The 22,672-nt window shown below is 36.7% G+C and overlaps 1 protein-coding gene and 1 long non-coding RNA gene across 3 annotated transcripts in view; both read left to right on the top strand.

Annotated features, from left to right (window-relative positions):
* Positions 1-22,672, top strand: part of ACER3 (alkaline ceramidase 3) — a 186,378-nt gene that overhangs the window by 43,311 nt on the left and 120,395 nt on the right. The gene's annotated exons all lie outside the window — the stretch shown is intronic.
* Positions 1,187-11,730, top strand: LOC309636824. Its single transcript, XR_014250247.1, has 2 exons — positions 1,187-4,371; positions 11,528-11,730. It is a non-coding gene; the product is annotated as an uncharacterized lncRNA (long non-coding RNA).

Genomic DNA, 22,672 nt, shown 5'->3' with positions numbered 1-22,672 from the left:
TTGTTTTTATTTCCATTATTCTAGGAGGTGGATCAAAAAATATCTTGCTGTGATTTATGTTAAAGAGTGTTCTTCCTATGTTTTCTTCTAAGAGTTTTATAGTGTCCTGTCTTACATTTAGGTCTCGAATCCATTTTGAGTTTATTTTTGTGTATGGTGTTAAGTAGTGTTCTAATTTCATTCTTTTACATGTAGCTGTCCAGTTTTCCCAGCACCACTTACTGAAGAGACTGTCTTTTCTCCATTCTATATCCTTGCCTCCTTTGTCATAGATTAGCTGACCATAGGTGTGTGGGTTTATCTCTGGGCTTTCTATCTTGTTCCATTGATCTATATTTCTGTTTTTGTGCCAGTGCCATATTGTCTTGATTACTGTAGCTTTGTAGTATAGTCTGAAGTCAGGGAGTCTGATTCCTCCAGCTCCGTTTTCTTCCTTCAAGTCTGCTTTGGCTATTCGGGGTCTTTTGTGTCTCCATACAAATTTTAAGATATTTTGTTCTAGTTCTGTAAAAAATGCCATTGGTAATTTGATGGGGATTGCATTGAATCTGTAGATTGCTTTGGGTAGTGTAGTCATTTTCAAAATATTGATTCTTCCAGTCCAAGAACGTGGTATATCTCTCCATCTGTTTGTATCATCTTTAATTTCTTTCATCAGTGTCTTATAGTTTTCTGCATACAAGTCTCTTGTCTCCCTAGGTAGGTTTATTCCTAGGTATTTTATTCTTTTTGTTGCAATGGTAAACGGGAGTGTTTCCTTAATTTCCCTTTCAGATTTTTCATCATTAGTGTATAGGAATGCAAGAGATTTCTGTGCATTAACTTTGTATCCTGCAACTTTACGAAATGCATTGATTATCTCTAGTAGTTTTCTGGTGGCATTTTTAGGATTCTCTATGTATAGTATCATGTCACCTGCAAACAGTGACAGTTTTATAATTCTTCTTTTCCAATTTGTATTCCTTTTATTTCTTTTTCTTCTTTGATTGCTGTGACTAGGACTTCCAAAACTATGTTGAATAATAGTGGTGAGAGTGGACATCCTTGTCTTGTTCCTGATCTTAGAAGAAATGCTTTCAGTTTTTCACCATTGAGGACAATGTTGGCTCTGGGTTTGTCATATATGGCCTTTATTATGTTGAGGAAAGTTCCCTCTATGCCTACTTTCTGCAGGGCTTTTATCATAAATGGGTGTTGAATTTTGTCAAAAGCTTTCTCTGCATCTGTTGAGATGATCATATGGTTTTTCTTCTTCAATTTGTTAGTATGGTGTATCACATTGATTGATTTGCATATATTGAAGAATCCTTGCATCCCTGGGATAAATCCCACTTGATCATGGTGTATGATCCTTTTAATGTGTTGTTGGATTCTGTTTGGTAGTATTTTGTTGAGGATTTTTGCATCTATATTCATCAGTGATATTGGTCTGTAGTTTTCTTTTTCTGTAGTATCTTTGTCTGGTTTTGGTATCAGGGTGATGGTGGCCTCATAGAATGAGTTTGGGAGTGTTCCTTCCTCTGCAATTTTTTGGAAGAGTTTGAGAAGGATGGGTGTTAGCTCTTCTCTAAATGTTTGATAGAATTCACCTGTGAAGCCATCTGGTCCTGGACTTTTGTTTGTTGGAAGATTTTTAATCACAGTTTCAATTTCATTACTTGTGATTGGTCTGTTCATATTTTCTATTTCTTCCTGGTTCAGTCTTGGAAGGTTGTGTTTTTCTAAGAGTTTGTCCTTTTCTTCCAGGTTGTCCATTTTATTGGCATAGAGTTGCTTGTAGCAGTCTCTTCGGATGCTTTGTATTTCTGCGGTGTCTGTTGTAACTTCTCCTTTTTCATTTCTAATTTTATTGATTTGAGTCCTCTCCCTCTTTTTCCTGATGAGTCTCCATCCTGGAGAATGTTCTGTGTGCACTTGAGAAGAAAGTGTAATCTGCTGTTTTTGAATGGAATGTCCTGTAAATATCAATTAAATCTATCTGGTTCATTGTGTCATTTAAAGCTTCTGTTTCCTTTTTTTATTTTCATTTTGGATGATCTGTCCATTGGTGTAAGTGAGGTGTTAAAGGCCCCCCCATTATTGTGTTACTGTTGATTTCCTCTTTTATAGCTGTTAGCAGTTGCTTTATGTATTGAGGTGCTTCTATGTTGGGTGCATATATATTTATAATTGTTATATCTTCTTCTTGGATTGATCTCTTGATCATTATGTAGTGTCCTTCCTTGTCTCTTGTAACATTCTTTATTTTCAAGGCTATTTTATCTGATATGAGTATTGCTACTCCAGCTTTCTTTTGATTTCCATTTGAATGGAATATCTTTTTCCATCCCCTCACTTTCAGTCTCTATGTGTCCCTAGGTCTGAAGTGGGTCTCTTGTAGACAGCATATATATGGGTCTTGTTTTTGGATCCGTTCAACAAGTCTGTGTCTATTGATTGGAGCATTTAATCCATTCACGTTTGAGGTAATTATCGATATGTATGTTCCTATGACCATTTTCTTAATTGTTTTGTGTTTGTGTTTGTAGGTCCTTTTCTTCTCTTGTGTTTCCTGCTTAGAGAAGTTCCTTTAGCATTTGTTGTAGAGCTGGTTTGGTGGTGCTGAATTCTCTTAGCTTTTGCTTGTCTGTAAAGCTTTTGATTTCTCCATCGAATCTGAATGAGATCCTTGCCAGGTAGAGTAATCTTGGTTTTAAGTTCTTCCCTTTCATCACTTTAATTATATCATGCCACTCCCTTCTGGCTTGTAGAGTTTCTGCTGAGAAACCAGCTGTTAACCTTATGGGAGTTCCCTTGTATGTTATTTGTCATTCTTCCCTTGCTGCTTTCAATAATTTTTTTTTGTCTTTAATTTTTGCCAGTTTGATTATTACGTGTCTTGGCATGTTTCTCCTTGGGTTTATCCTGTATGGACTCTCTGCGCGTCCTGGAATTGGGTGGCCATTTTTCCATGTTAGGACAGTTTTCGACTATAAGCTCTTCATATGTTTTCTCAGGTCGTTTCTCTCTCTCTTCTCCTTCTGGGACCCCTATAATGCGAGTGTTGTTGTGTTTAATGTTGTCCCATAGGTCTCTTTGGCTGTCTTCATTTCTTTTCATTCTTTTTTCTTTATTCTGTTCTGCAGCAGTGAATTCCACCATTCTGTCTTCCAGGTCACTTATCCGTTCTTCTGCCTCAGTTATTCTGCTATTGATTCCTTCTAGTGTAGTTTTCATTTCAGTTATTGTATTGTTCATCTGTGTTTGTTTGTTCTTTAATTCTTCTAGGTCTTTGTTAAACATTTCTTGCATTTTCTTGATCTTTGCCTCCATTCTTTTCCCAAGGTCCTGGATCATCTTCACTATCATTATTCTGAATTCTTTTTCTGGAAGGTTGCCTATCTCCACTTCATTATTTGTTTTTCTGGGATTTTATCTTGTTCCTTCATCTGGTACATAGCCCTCTGCCTTTTCATGTTGTCTATCTTTCTGTGTATGTGATTTTTGTCCCACAGGCTGCAGGATTGTAGTTCTTGCTTCTGCAGTCTGCCCTCTGGTGGATGAGGCTATCTAAGAGGCTTGTGCAAGTTTCCTGATGGGAGGGACTGGTGGTGGGTAGAGCTGGGTGTTGCTCTGGTGGGCAGAGCTCAGTAAAACTTTAATCTGCTTCACTGCTGATGGCTGGGGCTGGGTTCCCTCCCTGTTGGCTGTTTGGCCTGAGGTGACCCAACACTGGAGCCAGCAGGCTCTTTGATGGGGCTAATGTAGGACTCTGGGAGGGCTCACGCCAAGGAGTACTTCCCAGAAGTTCTGCTGCCAGTGTCCTTGTCCCCACGGTGAGCGACAGCCACCGCCCGCCTCTGCAGGAGACCCTCCAACACTAGCAGGTAGGTCTGGTTCAGTCTCTCTTGGGTCATTGCTCCTTCCCCTGGGTCCCGATGTGCACACTGCTTCGTGTGTGCCCTCCAAGAGTGGAGTCTCTGTTTCCCCCAGTCCTGTCAGAGTCCTGCCAGAGTGCTGCAAGCAAATCCCTCTAGCCTTCAAAGTCTGATTCTGTAGGAATTCCTCCTCCTGTTGCCGGACCCCCAGGTTCAGAAGCCTGACATGGGGCTCAGAACCTTCACTCCAGTGGGTGGACTTCTGTGGTATGTGTTCTCCAGTTTGTGAGTCACCCACCCAGCAGTTATGGGATTTGATTTTATTGTGCTCCTCCTACTGTCTCATTGTGGCTTCTCCTTTGTCTTTGGATGTGGGGTATCTTTTTTGGTGAGTTCCAGTGTCTTCCTGTCGATGATTGTTCAGCAGTTAGTTGTGATTCTGGTGTTCTCGCAAGGGGGAGTGAGAGCATGTCCTTCTACTCCACCATCTTGGTTCAGGCTCCACAATTTTCTGGTATGTTACATTTTAAAAATTGATATTGTGTCCATCGACAGATGAATGGATAAAGAAGATGTGGGACATATATACAATGGAATATTACTCAGCCATAAAAAGAGAAGAAATTGAGTTATTTGCAGTGAGGTGGATGGACCTAGAGTCTGTCATACAGAGTGAAGTACGTCAGAAAGAGAAAAACAAATACCATATGCTAACACACATATATGGACTCTAAAAAAAAATGGTTCCGAAGAACCTAGGGGCAGGACAGGAATAAAGACGCAGACGTAGGGAATGGACTTGAGGACATGGGGAGGGGGAAGGGTAAGTTGGGACGACGTGAGAGAGTGGCATGGACTTATATATACTACCAAATGTAAAATAGTTGGCTAGTGAGAAGCAGCCACATAGCATAGGGAGATCAGATCAGTGCTTTGTGACCACCTAGAGGGGTGAGATAGAGAGGGTGGGAGGGAGACGCCGAGGGAGGGGATATGGGGATGTATGTATACATATAGCTGATTCACTTCATTATATGTTTTACAGCAGAAACTAACAGAACAGTGTAAAGCAATTATACTCCAATAAAGATGTTAAAAATTTTTTTTTTAAATAATAAAAATTGATATTATGTTCATATGGATTTTCTTTGTGAAAACTACTTGTTTTTCTTTTTTTTTCAATGTATTTTAATTAATTTATTTATTTGTATATTCATTTTTGGCTGTGTTGGGTCTTCGTTTCTGTGTAAGGGCTTTCTCTAGTTGTGGCGAGCGGGGGCCACTCTTCATCGCAGTGCGCGGGCCTCTCACTATCGTGGCCTCTCTTGTTGTGGAGCACAGGCTCCAGACGTGCAGACTCAGTAGTTGTGGCTCATGGGCCTAGTTGCTCCATGGCATGTGGGATCTTCCCAGATCAGGGCTCGAACCCATGTCCCCTGCATTGGCAGGCAGATTCTCAACCACTGCGCCACCAGGGAAGCCCTGTTGTTTTTCTTATTAGAAAGTAATTATTTTCCTATTGTAGAACATTTTTAATTAGTCAGCAAATATTAATTGATTACTTTCAATATGCCAGGCACAATGCTAAGCCTGAGAGAAACAGTGGTAAAGTCTTTGTGGAGCTCATAGTAGACTTGGGGAAGTATTCAAACAAACAAATACTTTAACTCTTCAAAATACTGTGAAGGAAAAATTAAAGAAAATATAAAGAAGCAGAAAAAGAAAATGAAAAGCACCAGTAATCACTCTGCCCAGCATTATGTTATAAAATGAAATTGGTAAATATGGGACCTGACCCAAGCAGGTCCATGACGCACAATTAAACTGCCCAAGCAGGTGGCTTAGATTCCATGGTACCAGCTCCTACTGCTTCACCATCCCACCCTCATCCCATACCTGTGACCTCATGGAAAATTTCTTAAGACCAGTTAATTATTTGCTATAAATTTTCCAGACTCTTCTATTTCTGTATGTATATACACATATATTTTTTTTAAATAAAAATATGATTATGCATTATGTAATATTTTTGATGTGATTTTCTCACTTAATGAATATAATGAACACTTACATGCCTTTAAAAAGTAATTTAGAAGATAAGCTCCTAGAGAATAAAAAGAAAAGTTTACCTTTAAATTAAAAAAAATTGAGCCTGCATTTCTCTATCAAAAGTGAAACAATATCTATTGACTCCCTGCTTGTAAAATAATACTCTTAGCATGCATTGTTCTTTAAGTTTTCACTTACTTTACTTTTTATCATACAAGTCAAGGTAAGGGCCTGAAATATGGCAGTGACAGTGAAGATGGATGTAAGGGAACTCTACTCCAGTGAGCATTCTCATCCTTTGTCCATTGACCTTCTGCCTCCTTTGATAGCTAGGACCCCTTTCCATCCCTTTCCTCTTTTCCTTTCCTTCTTCCCCAACCAGAAAGATTCTTCCATATGTATATAAAGCATAAAGCAAGACACTTGTGTAAATGTACATATATAAGGATTTCACCGAAATACTGTTTAATAGAAAAACATAGGAAACAACCTAGAATGTCCATTGGTATGAGGATAGATACATAAAATTTGGTATATTCCTGTGATAGCATACTATACAGCAATTTAAAGGAATGATCTAGAGCATCCTTTATCTAATGGATCTCTCAATTATAATTTTTATTAATAAAAACTATTGGTGGGGCAGGAATATACAATGGAGAAAAGACAGTCTCTTCAATAAGTGGTGCTTGGAAAACTAGACAGCTACATGTAAAATAATGAAATTAGAACATTTTCTACATTGACACATCATAATCACCCAAAGTCCATAGTTAATCTTAGGTTTCACTCTTGGCGTTGTACATTCTCTGGGCTTGGAAAAATGTATAATGACATATATCCAGCATTATAATATCATACAAAGTACTTTTACTGCCCTAAAATTACTCTGTGTTATGATGTGTCAATGTAGATTTATTTTTGGTAAGAAATGTACCATTCTAGTGAGCAATGTGGATAATGGGGGAGGCCTTACATATGTGGGGGCAGGGAGCACATGGGAAAACTCTGTACCTCCCTCTCAATTTTGTTATAAAACCTAAAACTGCTCTTAAAAAAAAAAAAGAATATTATAAAAAATTTTTAAAGTGTAAAACATCTAAAAACATCTAAAAATGAATATCTAAAAAAAAAAAAAAAAAAGAACATTCCCTAACACCATAATAAACTTAAAATGAATTAAAGACCTAAATGTAAGACCGGATACTATAAAACTCTTGGAGGAAAACATAGGCAGAACACTCTCTGACATAAATCACAGCAAGATCTTTTTTGATCCACCTTCAAGAGTAATGAAAATAAAAACAAAAATAAATAAATGGGACCTAATTAAACTTAAAAGCTTTTGCTCGGCAAAGGAAGCCATCAACAAAACAAAAAGAAAACCCACAGAATGGGAGAAAATATTTGCAAATGAAGCGACCGACAAGGGATTAATCTCCAAAATATACAAACAGCTCATGCAGGTCAATATCAAAAAAACAAACAACCCAATCAAAAATGGGCAGAAGAGCTAAATAGACGTTTCTCCAAAGAAGACATACTGATGGCCAAGAGGCACATGAAAAGATGTTCAACATCACTAATTATTAGAGAAATGCAAATCAAAACTACAATTAGGTATCACCTCACACCAGTTAGAATGGGCATCATCAGAAAATCTACACACAACAAATGCTGGAGAGGGTGTGGTAAAAAGGGAACCCTCCTACACTGTTAGTGGGAATGTAAACTGGTACAGCCACTATGGAGAACAGTATGGAGATACCTTAATAAACTAAAAATAAAGCTACCATATGATCCAACATTCCCACTCCTGGCCATATATCCGGAGAAAACCATAATTCGAAAGGATACATGCATCCCAGTGTTCATAGCTTCTCTATACACTTTAAAGAAACTACCCCCCCCACCCCCCCCAGTGATGATACTCTGAGGTACAAATTCAGGAAACAAACATTCTTTAAAATACATTGGGCCAGGAACCAGTTCTTATGAGAGATACCAATACTCCCTGTCTAGCAACTTTTGTGTTATTATCCAGTTATTTCTTCTGCACTTGAAAGTCTTTGTGTAAATTACAACTCACCGGACACTATTTCAAATGAATCTGTTGTGAAACCTGTGCTATTTAGCTAATTTGTTATTAGTGGTGTGATTATGTCTCTGTTTCTGTGGTTACCTCTTTCATATTGTTGGCAACAAGGATAACATACTCATCTGGTGACTTTCTTGAGTGCATTTATTTGTTTTCATCTTGATTTTTAACTGTTCAGATTTACAAGATTTTTTTTTTAATTTTTAATTTTTAAATTTTTTTCCCTGTGTAGCATGCAGGATCCTAGTTCCCTGACCAGGGATCAAACCTGTGCCCCCTGCATTGGAAACACGGAGGCTTAACCACTGGACCGCCAGGGAAGTCCACAAGATTATTTTTGAATCTGAGGAAATAAGCCCACAATGTCCAGTTTTATAAAACTATTGTTGCTTATCATGGTATACAAACTATAATTTTCACAGATAACCATTTCTTATTCCTTTTTTTTAAGATTACATGTAATTCCAGTGAATCTATTACTGTTTTATTTCTAACAAATGACTTATAGTTGTATATTTTTCTAAACTCTTTTACCTTATTAGAATAAAACTGTTTATCTTATTATAGAATAAAATCTTAGGAAGGGAACTAACATTTATTGTATACCTACTCAGTTTACTTTTGCAGTATTTTATCATCATAACGATAGGTATTGAGCCTAATCTACATATGAGAAGATTAAGCCTTAAGGTGGTTAAATAACCTGAATAAACATTTCATAAAATATAATATACTATTAATAAAAAGAAAAATGAATAAACATAAAAGTAATTCAGTAACCCAAAGAAATATAATGATATATAATTTTTCACCTCTTAAATAAGACATTATATTGTTCAATTTTAGGGTTATACTGTGAGCCACTCAGCCTTACACACTGCTAATAGGAGAATGCTTGTTCCACCCATTCTGGAGAGCAGTTTGGTTGTGTTGTGTACTGTACCCACAAGTAAAATGATTAATAAAGTGATTATCATATGGTGGAACATTATACTGCCATCCAAATTATTATTTTCAAGATTATTAAGTTACATGGATGAATACTCACGTGATAATGTTAAGTACGAAAATCGGCCTTCAGTACTATTGAAGTTATAGTATGATTCTAAATTATTGTACAATTCTAAATTTATTTTAATTAGGTGGAAATACATAAAAATATTAACAATATGATGGAAGGCTTATGCATGATTTTGATTTTATATTTCTGTGTTTTCCAGGTTTTTTTCCAATGGACATATAGTGCCATTATATTCATAAAAACTATTTTTAGAGCTGTAAAGTTCTTTATAGTTATTAAGATTACTCTCTACAGTGTCTGCTACTATATGGTGTGTTATGTCTGCTACTCTCTGCCCATCTGCCCTTTTCCTCAGAACAACTTTCTCTGCTTCATTATACACTTTGCCTAAATATGGATGTTTTGACTTTAGCTTTATACTACCTTTCAGTACAAGTATCCAAAAGAGTGTTGCTTTTATTTGAGTCCTAATTTTAATTTTTCAGTCAAAAAGTCTGGAATTAGTGTGAGATTTGTCTGGGGGGATGAGGGAATTGGGAAGATCTTGTAACCTCCCATTACCTACTCCAGAAGGGGCTAGGGAGCCAACACTAAAAGAAAGCTGGACACTTTCTCCAAGAGAAGATTCTACTCCTAGAAATTTCATCCTGTGAACTTAATAAAATGCATAAACAAATAGTTCAAGGTTGTAGTGGCTTGAAAGTTATCCCCCCGATGTTTATGTCTACCCGGAGCCTTGGAATGTGACCTTATTTGGAAATAGGGTCCTTGTAGATATAATTACTTAAAGATCTTGACATGAAGTCATACTGGATTTAGGGTGGGCTCTAAGTCCAATGACTGATAGTTTTATAAGAAGAAAACACCCAGAGACAGAGAGAGAAGAAAGCTGTGAAGATGAGGCTGAGATTGGAGTGATGTGTCTACAAGCCAAGTAACGCCAAGAATTGCCAGCAGCAGCTGCAAGCTAAGAGAAAAGTATGGGACAGATTTTCCGTCAGAGCCTTCAGAAGGAACCAGCCCTACTGACACCTTGATTTCTGACTTCTGGCCCCCCGAAGAATAAATTTTTGTTGTTTTAAGTCACCCAGTTTGTGGTAATTTGTTATGGTAGCCCTAGGAAACTAGTACAGATGTTTACAGCATTTTTGTTCCGAAGTAAAAACCTGGAAATAACATAACTGTCCACCAATAAGGGATTGATTACGTAAATTATAATATATCCATAAAATGTAATACTATGTGATCATTTGTTAAAATGATAGGTCTCTATTTATAGATTAAAGAAGACAGTGACACATTTTTAAAAATTGTTCATCGTTCAGGTAATTTTTTCTTTATTTTTATCTTCCAGTTTTATTAAGATATAATTGACATACAACGCTGTATAAGTTTAAGGTATACAGCATAATGATTTGACTTCCATACCTCATGAAATGATTACCACAATAAGTTTAGTGAATATCCATCATCACAAAGAGATACAAAATTAAAGAAATAGAAAATTTTTTTTCCTTGTGATGAGAACTCTTAGGATTTATTCTCTTAACACCTTTCATATGTAATATACAGCAGTGCTAATTATATTTATCATGTTGTATGTTACATCGCTAGTACTATTATAGTACAGTTATCGTATAACTGGAAGTTTGTACCTTTTGACTACCTTCATCCAATTCCACCTCCCCTTACCCCCCACCTCTGGGTAACCAAAATCTGATCTCTTTTTCTATGAATTTGTTTTTGAAGTATAATTGACCTACAACACTATGTTAGTTCCTGGTACACAACATAGTGATTTGATTATTTCTAGACATTTCAAAATGATCACAATAAGTCTAGTTACCATCTGTCACCATACAAAGGTATTACATAATTATTAGCTGTATTCACCACACTGTACATTTCATACCTGTGACTCATTTATTTTGTAACTGGAAATTTGTACCTCTTGATCTCCCTCACCAATCCCTCTCCCCTCTGGCAACCACCTTTTTGTTCTCTTATCTATGAGTCTGTTTCTGTTTAGTTATGTTTGTTCATTTGTTTTGTTTTTTAGATTTCACATATAAGTGAAATCGTATAGTATTTGTCTTTCTCTGACTTATTTCACTTAGCATAATATGCTCCAAGTCCGTCCATGTTGTTGCAAATGTCAAAATTTCATTCATTTTTTATGGCTGAGTAGTATTTTTGTGTGTGTGTGTGTGTGTGTGTGTGTGTGTGTGTGTGCGCATGTGCACATATCTCACATCTTATTTATTTGGGCTGAGCTGCTCAGCTTGTGGGATCTCAGTTCCTCGACCAGGAATTGAACCCAGGCCACAGAAGTGAAAGCCTGGAATCCTAACCACTAGCCACCAGGGAACTCCCACATCTTCTTTATCCATTCATTTGTTGATAGACACTTAGGTTGCTTCCATATTTTTGCAATTGTAAATAATGCTGCCATGAACATTGGGGTGTGTGTATCTTTTCAAATTAATGTTTCCTTTTTTTCAGATACATACCCAGGAGTGGAATTGCTCGGTCATATGGTGGTTCTATTTTTAGTTTTTTTGAGGAGCCACTATACTGTTTTCCACAGTGACTGCACCAATTTACATTTCCACCAACAGTGTATGGGGGGTTCCCTTTTCTCCACATCCTCACCAACATTTGTTATTTGTGGGGTTTTTTTTCTTAAATAAATTTATTTACTTATTTATTTTTGGCTGTGTTGGGTCTTCATTGCTGCACACGGGCTTTCTCTAGTTACAGTGAGCAGGGGCTACTCATTACAGTGCTTCTCTTGTTGCAAAGCATGGGCTCTAGGCGCACGGGCTTCAGTAGTTGTGACATGCGGGCTCAGTAGTTGTGGCTCACAGGCTCTAGAGCACAGGCTCAGTAGTTGTGGCACACGGGCTTAGTTGCTTGGCAGCGTGTGGGAATCTTCCCAGACCAGGGATCGAACCCATGTCCCCTGCATAGGTAGGCGGATTCTCAACCACTGTGCCACCAGGGAAACACTTTTTTTTTTTTTTTTGATGATAGCCATTCTGACAGGTGTGTTGGGTGATATCTTACTGTGGGTTTTTTTTTTTAATTAATTAATTTATTTATTTATTTTTGGCTGCATTGGGTCTTCGTTGCTGCATGTGGGCTTTCTCTAGTTGTAGCAAGCGGGGGCTATTCTTCGTTGCGGTGCACGGGCTTCTCATTGTGGTGGCTTCTCTTTGTTGCGGAGCATGGGCTCTAGGCGTGCGGGCTTCAGTAGTTGTGGCACACAGGCTCAGTAGTTGTGTTGCATGGGCTTAGTTGCTCCTCAGCATGTGGGATCTTCCCAGACCAGGGTTCAAACCTGTGTCCCCTGCATTGGCAAGCAGATTCTTAACCACTACGCCACCAGGGGAGTACCTCACTCTGGTTTTAATTTGCACTTCTCTGGTGATTAATGACGTTAAGCATCTTTTTATGTGCCTGTTGGCATCTGTATGTCTTTCTTGGAAAAATGTCTATTCAGGTCTTCTGCCCATTTAAAAAAAATTTTTTTTAAATGTTGAGTTGTATGAGCTGTTTATATATTTTGGATATTAACCCCTTATAAGTCATACCATGTGTAAATATCTTCTCCCATTTGGTCGGTGGCCTTTTCTTTTTGTTGATGGTTTCCCTTGCTGTGCAAAAGCTTTTTAGTTTAATGTAGTCCCATTTGTTTATTTTTGCTTTTGTTTCCCTTGCCTGGGGAGACATATCCAAAAAATATTGCTAAGACTGATGTCAAAGAGCATACTGCCTATCTTTTCTTCTAGAAGTTTTATGGTTTCAGGTCTTACATTTAAGTCTTTAATCCATTTTGATTTTATTTTTTTATATGGTATGAAAAAGTAATCCAGTTTGATTATTTTGCGTGTAGCTGTCTGATTTTCCCAGCACCATTTATTGAAGAGACTGTCTCTTCCCCATTGTATATTCTTGCCTCCTTGGTCATAGATTAATTGCCCATATATGTGTGGGTTCATTTCTGGGCTCTCTGTTCAATTCCATTGAGCTATTTGTCTGTTTTTGTGCCAGTACCATGCTGTTTTGATTACTGTAGCTTTGTAATATAGTTTGAAATCAGGGCACATGATAGCTCCAGCTTTATTCTTCTTTCTCAATATTGTTTTGGCTATTCAGGGTCTTTTGTGTTTTCATACAAATTTTAGAATTATGTGTTCTAGCTTTGTGACAAATGCCATTGGTATTTTGATAGGGATTGCATTGAATTTGTAGATTGCCTTGAATAGAATGGTCATTTTAACAATATTAATTCTTCTAATCCATGAGCACAGTATATCTTTCCATCTGTGTTGTCTTTAATTTCTTTCATCAGTGTTTTATGGTTTTCCAAGTACAGGTCTTTTCTTCCTTAATTAGATTTATTTGCAGGTATTTTATTCTTTTTGATGTGATTGTAAATGAGATTGTTTTCTTAATATCTCTTTCTGATAGTTCCTTGTTAGTGTATAGAAATGCAACAAATTTCTATATATTAGTTTTGTATGTTACAACTTTACCAAATTCATTGATGAGTTCTAGCAGTTTTTTGGTGGTGTCTTTAGGATTTTATGTATAGTATTGATATTATGTCAGTTGCAAACAGTAATAGTTTTACTTCTTCCTTTCCAACTTTGATTCCTTTTATTTCTTTTTCTTGTCTTGATTGCTGTGGTTAGGACTTTCAATACTATGTTGAATAAAAGTGACAAGAGTGGGTATCCTTGTCTTTTTCCTGATCTTAGAGGAAATGCTTTCAGATTTTCACCCTTGAGTAAGATGTTAGCTGTGAGCTTATCATATATGGCCTTTATCATGTTGAGGTATGTTCCCTCAGGGCAGTGATATACTGTTAAAAAAAAGGTTATAGCACCCTGATCACTCTTTTGGGGGAGGGATCCCTGAATCTTGATCAGAGTAACTTGGAGGTAGTGTAACAGTCCAATTTTTTCCCCCTTGTGCCTAATATATATAAGAATGAGCTATTTTAAAAACATTTTTTGCATGTTTTAAGGCAGTTTGGGAAATTTTTTATGCCACTGGAGAAAACTTAATGAAAATAAATCATAAAAATGTGGACAGTGTCTTCAGTGAGATTTTAATAGTAATAAATAGCTTGCATTTTTATTAGAGTTAATTTAGTCTAAAATTTTAAATGCACTTTACAGGATTTGTACATTCATGATTTTTAAGTGATATATTTCAACTCTAAGTAAATGAAGGGTGAATGAAAAATTATAGTGAAATTAGTTTGGAGTGAAGGATGAATCTGTTAAATCAAATTACTTTGAGAGTAAAGAATGACTCCATTATATCATAATTGAACTGCATCTAAAATAAAGTCACTTAGGTTTTAAATATCTTTACTATTTTGTAAATTTGATACTAGTTTAATTTGCATGAGGGCAGAGTCTTCTGGTTTTCCTTTGTATTCCCTTACATACAATGCCTTTCAGAGTAGATGCTCAGTATTTGCTACTGAATGACTGGTTGAATGTAAGGCAACTGCTCTTAAGAAGTTTAACTTAAAGAGATAAGACAGAAATATCTATATTCTGATTTAGTGAAAAGAGAGCTATCTGAGGAAGGCAATCTGTGCTAAGTGCCAGATGAGAGGTTAGGATAAGTGCTGTAAGAAGAGAGTGATCATTTTCAGTAGGGTGATTAGGCAAAACTAACTTTATTTAGTTGGGCCCTGAAAAGAACATTTTAATAAAAATGGAGAGAAAGTAGAAATTATAAAAAATCTTGATTTCATCAAGTATTTCTCCAGAGAGTTTAAGACTGTCTTATTTCCCTTGTTCTGACTCTTTTCTTCTCCACCATGTTTATCTGTTAACTGTTTATTCTCACTGTTCAGCTCTCATCTTTGAACTTTCTTCAAAGTAGTATTATATACAGGTAATGCTCTTTTTGCTATGAGTCTTTCCCCTCCCCTATAACCTCCGTCTGGTTAGGCTAGAGTTTACCTGAGCCATAATTGATATGGAGCTCCCAAGTTCTTCTCTTATCTCTTTACTGCTATGTATTTGACCTTTCTTCCCAAATGTAAAATGTACTTCCTTTTGAATGTAATATGATCATTTCCATTTTTATAATATGTGGTCTTAAAATATTTTTGTTACAACTTACGTGCAATGTAAGTGCAAGTACATGCAAGTGAAAGTGTAACTTAGATGTTTTTTAAAAATCATGTGAAAAACCAGTTTTCATAAATTGAATAATGTTTTTGAAGCTACTTTCTGTGCTGCAGAGGAAGTAGGGTGCTTCTTGTATTGATAGTGATAAAGACTTCTTATCTTTCCCTCTTTCAAGGCATAGCTCAAGTGCCACCTGCTTAATGAAGCCTTTCTTGGGTTCCCTTCCTCCGTATGCTGTTTGTGCTCTTTGGTCCTGCTTTTCTCCCTTACTTGTTTACCTGTCTGTCTTTCCTACTACATTGTATATATACTTTCTCAGGACAGCAACTAGGGTTGCTAACCTTTCTTCCTATCTCCTGATTCAGTGCCTTGCCCACAGAAAATTCTTAATGAATGTTTGTCAAATTGAATTGAATTTGTGTTTATCGCTTTTTAAAGTAAGATATACCTACAATAGTTTCCTGTTTTTATTCTGATATCTATCTTAATTAAAAGCTGCTAAGGAGCTCCTAGTACTATAACATGCATGTATATAATTTTTTTTTTTTAAACTTAGTGAATAAGAGTACTCAACTTTCCTTGTTATTGGTCTGGATTGGAAGGCAAACTTTCTCCCTTGTGACAGCTGTTGAGCTGATCCAAGCACCAAGGCAATTCCCAGGCAGCACTTAATTCTTAACATAGCAAGATTGTGGAAGTTCCTATATAATGTTCAGTGGATCTTTCTCATATCAGAAATAATCTTTACATGTGTTATTTGGTCATATTTATTTTCATCATTTTAATTATTTAAAAAGTATTTTTCCCCCTTTTTATAGGTCAGGAAACTAAGACTTAAGCATAAATAAATTGCCCTCTTCACACAGCTAAAAAGTGGTAGTAGGTATGAACACAATGTTGCCTTCTGTAATTGAGGAGATTAAATTAGATGATCTCCCTGTCTTTTTCTAGCTCCAAAGACTCTGAAGTTCTGGGAATCTTTAACATTATTTGAGCACTTGCATAAACAGTAAAATATTTGACAAAATGAACTTGCTTTGGGGAAAGTACTGGGTTGCTTTCAGGCTCAAACCAGTTACTGCTTTCATCTAGCTCATTTGCTGACTGTGCAGGAGGGATCCTCACAGTGGCAGTGAAGCAATATAGATCACTTTTTCAGCTTCACCAGGTTTTAATGCTACTATTTTTTTGGATGGTGGTTACACAATTGTAAATACAACTGAGCTCTAAATTGTCTACCTGGTTGCCCCAGGGCTCTATGTATTTTGCCAAACTTGGGAGCACTTTTAAGACTGCTGAGCGCACTAGCTCCACCTACTGTCAGGCTGAGGCAAACATCTTCCTACTGCATCTTCATTCAGAGTTGTTTCAAACTTACTCTTTTGCACATAACCTTCTTCCCCTGACCTTCTTTCTTATACTTTTGATATTTGAGTTTTCTTTTCACTTGCTAAAAGATGGCTTTACCTGTTAAGAAATCTTGAAATTATTGAAATGTCCTCAGCTTCACCCATAATTTGTACTGAGGGGAAAATTCAGAGATACTGTGTTTGGGAGTATAAAAATATGGTTTTCAGATTTTTTTTAAAATCCCATAAGTTCATATCAAAACAGGATTCCCTGTAGAAAAAAAAGATTTTTCTTACTTTAATGTTTTAGTACACTACTGTGTGGTATATGAATGAATCTCTAGTTTTCATTTCTGGAAAAAAACCTGTTTTAATTGAATCTTCTGGAAGCACCCCAAACTCAATTAAACTCTTATAGAAGAAATATAGCCTTTATTTTCTATCATTCCCTTATATTATTAATATTTTAATTTTAAATTACAAGAACAATATAACCACATTGTAGAAAATATGAAAAAAAGAAGAGAAAAAATCCATCACTTTACCATCTTAAGACTCTTATTTTGGTGCTTGGGGAACCCTCATCAAGCATAGTTTGGCCCAGCAATGATAAACATATGTTTTGGTAAAAACAAGTTTTATAGTTGTTATCAGTAATAGTTATCAATTTATTCCCTCTCTGCTCCAAATTCATCATTTATCTCATGCTCTGTGAAAATGGACCTGGGCCCTTTAAATTTGTTTCCTTTGCCAACTAGCCGGATGTTAAGCTTTGTCAGTAGAGGGCGCTGGAGAGACGTTGCAAGAGGAAGAGTTTTCCTTCGTGGTGGTTGTGTGCTGGCTTGGTGGCTTCTTAAGTGCCTGGCTCTTGCAGTGCCGGTGGTTCATCCAGCCTCGGTCTCATACAATGCCCAGATCCTGAAGTTTGCTCAGTTTCTCCAGTGCCAGCTCATGCATTACTGCAGTCAGCAGCACCCAGTGGCCAGTAGCTCCCCACTCCAGGTGATCAGCCTTCCCCCGCATCCCAGAGGGCAGATTAAAGACAAGTTCCTAAGGGTGGATTTTCACTGGGGTCAGCAGGGGTGGCATCACAGCAACTTCTCTGCTATTTGTTGAGCTGTGGTCATGCCCTCTCCCACAGGGTCTGCATCTCAGCCTTGGCTGAGACCTCTTCTTTTAGTGTTGTCGCCATCTTAGGAGTAGTGGCTGTTCCTTACATCTGCTCTTCCTATATTCTGTAGAGTTCTCTTTACTTACTACTAGCCAATCTCTCATTACTCCAGTTCCCTCTTATAGTTAATGATTCCTTATAGTAAACTTTTCCTGTTCAAATCACTCTGTGGCTTATCGCTCCTGATTGGACCCAGGCTGATAGCATTTTTTAACTAAAAATTTTCAGTCCATGATAATTTTTTGTGCATTCTTTTTGTTCAGCAAAGTTAAATTAGCTAGTATGCATATATCTCCTTATTTACAAAGCAATTTTGCATCTATTTTTCTTTAAATCAGCTTTTTAAAAAACAACCTTTTGGGCTTCCCTGGTGGCATAGTGGTTAAGAATCCACCTGCCAATGCAGGGGACACGGGTTCAAGCCCTTGCCCAGGAAGATCCCACATGCCACGGAGCAACTAAGCCCATGCGCCACAACTACTGAGCCTGCACTCTAGAGCCCCCAAGCCACAGCTACTGAGCCCACATGCCACAACTACTGAAGCCTGCGTGCCTAGAGCCTGTGCTCCGCAACAAGAGAAGCCACCACAGTGAGAAGCCTGCGCACCGCAATGAAGAGTAGCCCCCGCTCACCGCAACTAGAGAAAGCCCATGCGCAGCCACGAAGACCCAACGCAGCCAATAAATAAATAAATAAATAAAAATAAAAACAACCTTTTATTCTTCTTGATTTTATTGTCTTAGCTTCTTGACATTTTTAGTCTTTTTGCTTTTGTGGTTCATCCTTTTTGTGTCCTATTGAAAAATTCTTTGCCACTCCAAGGTGGTGAAGATGTTCTCCCATGTTTTCTTCTAAAGATTATACTGTTTTACCTTTCACATTTAGATCTGCAGTACATCTGGAATTTATTTTTGTATAAGAAGTGTGAGGTTGGGGTCCAGATTCCTTTTTTTCCTGTGTAAATATCCAGTTGATCCAGTGCCCTTTATTGAAAAGAGTGTCCTTTTCATACTGCACTGCAGGGTCATGTTTGTCATAAATCAGGTGACTGTAAATGTTAGTTTGTTCTTGGAATCTTATCTGTTCTACTGTTTTGTTTATCTGTCCTTCCTAATAGGTCTTGATATCTAATAGTATAAATATTCCAGTTTTGTTGTTGCTCAAGATTGTCTTGGCTCTTCTTGGCCTTTTAAATTTTCATATAAAGTTTAGAGTCAGTTTATCAATTTGTACCCAAAAAACCTGTTGGGAGTCTTATTGATATTAGTATTATGTCTTGCACATCTTTTGTTAGATTTGTATCTAGGTATGTGACATGTGTTGAGGTTATTGTAAATTATATGTGTAGCATCACAGCGGCAGTTACAGGTTCAAGTTGTCAGTCTGACGAGTAAAAAATGTCTTCAATACTATATTTACTTAGCTTTATATAGAGATAGAGTGGGTGTAGCATCTCTATCTTATCTGGATGCCCAGTGGCTGCTCGAATACACAGATTCAAGTATAAAGAAAGAATTCATTGGGAGTGCAGGCAAAAAAGCAAGTCATCTACAAGGGAAAAGTTCAGACTAGCTTCTAACTTCTTCATAGTAATATTCAATCTGGAAGACAACAGCACAGTACTTACAAACTTTTGAAAGAAAGAGAGACCCCAAAATTTTATAGCTAAGTTATCTTTTGAGTATAAAGGTAAAAGACAATATTCTCAGCACTCAGGAAGTCAGGGAATACAGCACATATAAATCCTTGAAAAAACTATATGAAGATGAATGATGAAATCTAAACAAGTAAAACTTGGTTTAAAAAAAAACAAAGGCAAAATGGAAAGAAAAGCCATGGGGAAAAAGACTGGAGTTTGGCACTATATCCATTTAAATAGATACCTGAGACTAAAAACAAAGATGAACATAGAATCATGATATGACCCAGGAATTCCACTCCTAGGTATATACTAAAGAGAATTGAAAACATGACCACACAAAAACTTGTATATGAATGTTCATAGCAGCATTATTTATAATAGCCACAGAGTTGGAAACAACCCAGATGTCCAACTGATGAATGTATAAACAAAATGTGTTATATCCATACAGTGAACTTTTTGTCAATAAAAAAGAATGAAGTTCTGGACACATGCGTGCTACAACATGGATGAACCTTGAAGATGTTATGCTAAGTGAGAAAAGACAAACACAGAAGCCTACATATTGTATGATTTCATTTATATGAAGTGTCCAGGATAGCCAAATCCAGAGACAGAAATTAGATTAGTGGTCACCAAGGACTTTGGGGAGAAGAGATGGGGGAGTGACTGCTAATGGGTCTGGGGTTTCATTTTGGGCTGATGAAAATGTTCGAAAATTAGATAGTGATGATGGTTGCACAAATCCGTGAGTACATTATAAACCACTGAATTGTACGCATGAAAAGGGTTATTTTTACGATATGTGAATTATATCTTGATAAATCTGTTATTTTTAAAAAACAAGGATGAAAAATGTGGTTTGCAGAACTAAATGTAAATCCTTGACAATGTGAAATATATAGTCCTTGAAAATGTAGATATGACTAATAAAAATCAGTACATAGTGGAAGGGAGGTGGGAGGAAGTTTAGGAGTGTGAATTTCTTTGTTTCATGGCAAGGCTGCATATGCTATAAAAATTAACCATGTAAAAATCAGGACTCTAATCTTTCAGTTGTTTCATACTCAGTTTTACTTTCTTTTGTTAAAACATTTTTATAAAAGAAGAACATGTCTAATAGCCTTTAAAACTTTGTCTTTTCTTTCTTAATTCCCATGCATTCATCTCTCTCTGTATATGTAAAACTTAGCAAATTTTTATTTTTTGGGGGGGGGTGCGTTGGGTCTTCGTTGCTTTGCACGGGCTTTCTCTAGTTGAGGCGAGCGGGGGCTGCACTTTGTTGCAATGCATGGGCTTCTCATTGCAGTGGCTTCTCTTGTTGTGGAGCACGGCCTGTAGGCGCACAGGCTTCAGTAGTTGCTGTGCGCAGGCTCAGTAGTCATGGCACATGGGCTCAGTTGCTCTGCGGCATGTGGGCTCTTCCCGGACCAGGGATCGAACCCATGTTCCTTGCATTGGCAGGCGGATTCTTAACCACTGCGCCACCAGGGAAGTCCCTTAACAAATATTAATGATGATAATCACTGGGTGTTAGGATATTTGATGATTTAATTTTTTTTACACTTTTCTGAATTGTTTAAATTTTTTACAATAAACGTTTGTCACTTTTTAAAAAAGAGTGAAGTTATGCTAAAATAAACAAGCTACCATCTACTATAACCATTGTTAAATCACAAAAGTAAGAAACACGTAATTTTGTGAATAATACTAGGGGATAAAAGGAGAAACTGCTGTACTCAGGTTTCAGTAAGCATGCATGTATGAATTTATTCATTCTACCAGACTTTCCTGAGTGCCTGCTCTGTCCTTGGTGTTGTGCCAATCAAAAGCATACAGATATGAGTAAGACATGGTCCCTGCCCCAAAAGTTCATGGTCTTGTTACTTTTTTTTTTTTTGGACAGCTCTAATTTTAGAATGTTTTACCTTGTATTGAGCGGAAATATGCTTCTCTGTAACTTCATTGAATTTAATTTTGATGTTTTATAGCCATAGCAAGCCTCATTCACCTTTAGTTTAACATTCCTTTAAACTTTGAAGTTGATATTTGAAGACAGTTATGCCATTCCTCATATGATACATTTTATTTATTAAGTAAATGATTTCTTTGTTTTAGTATCTCTAAGTAAATGATTTCTTTGTTTTAGTATCTCTCTCAGTACTTAGGATCTCTATTTTGTTTAAAGTAGGGTTCCACAAATACGTAAGCGTTCTAAAAAGAAGCTGAATTAAAGCAGAGAGAAGTAGGATGGTCACTATCCAGCTCTTTCCATTTTTACCTCTAAGTATTGCTTTAAGGTAGTATATTGAGATTTTTCCCCCAAGAATAGTCTACTGTCATCTTTCTGTTTTGGATCTTTCTCTCAGAGTTGTCCTTATTCTGTCTGTCACAGTAGCCTGTATTTGTGGTCTGCAATTCCTCATTCTAATATGTAAAACTTTGTGTTATCCTTAATTGAGTTTAATGTAGTTTGTGGGACCGTCCCATATCCTCTACCTTCAGAAATGTATTTCTGACTTCCAGAGTATTGACATCTCAGCTAAATTTAATATTATCTGGACCTTTGGGCGTGTTTCATTTCCTTTATCTCAGTCATCAATAAAGATTTTCATTAGTTTGAATCCTAGGGCTCTCCTAAATGGCATAATATTCAACATCTTCCACAGGTTTACTTAAAGTTATTGATAACTGCTGTTTGGATATATATCTTTCAATCTGCCTGGCTCTCCACCTTATATTTTCACACTTCACCTAGGCAAATTACTTTGTTATTTGTATAATTTGGAATTTACTTAAAACATTTTGAATAGAATACTCTTTGATATAATTTTTTAAATGTTAATAAGGATCTTCTTTGTGCAAACACTGTGCTAGTGCATTTAGGGAGAGGAACATTGGCTGTAAGGACAGATAGACCTGGAATAAAATCTTGGCTCCACCATTTGCTTATTGTGAGAATTTGGGAAAATTATATAATCCCGTAGCCTGACTTTGTTTAATTGGGCGATAATATTTCACAATATTGTTATGAAAAGCAAATGTTAGCATATGTAAAATGTGAATTCCAGTACTTGGTCCTTAATAATAGGCTCAGTAGATTTTATTGTTCCTTTCTCTCCTTTCAGGGTCTAGCTCAAATCTTATCACATCTGTGAAATTATCCCCAACTATTTTATTCCCTTTCTAAAAGTTTCTTTAACTTTTACTTTATTAAAGTAATGCATTAAAAATAGATAAAAATCCAGCCTGTGCTAAAAGACTTGTAACGAAACCAGAAAGCAGTGCCCTTCCCTAACTCTTTCCTCTCTACCCTCCAATTCTAA

Source organism: Balaenoptera physalus, assembly GCF_965194825.1.
Source record: "Balaenoptera physalus genome assembly, chromosome: 10".
Lineage (NCBI taxonomy): Eukaryota > Metazoa > Chordata > Mammalia > Artiodactyla > Balaenopteridae > Balaenoptera > Balaenoptera physalus.
This window is presented reverse-complemented; position numbering and strand designations above follow the sequence as displayed.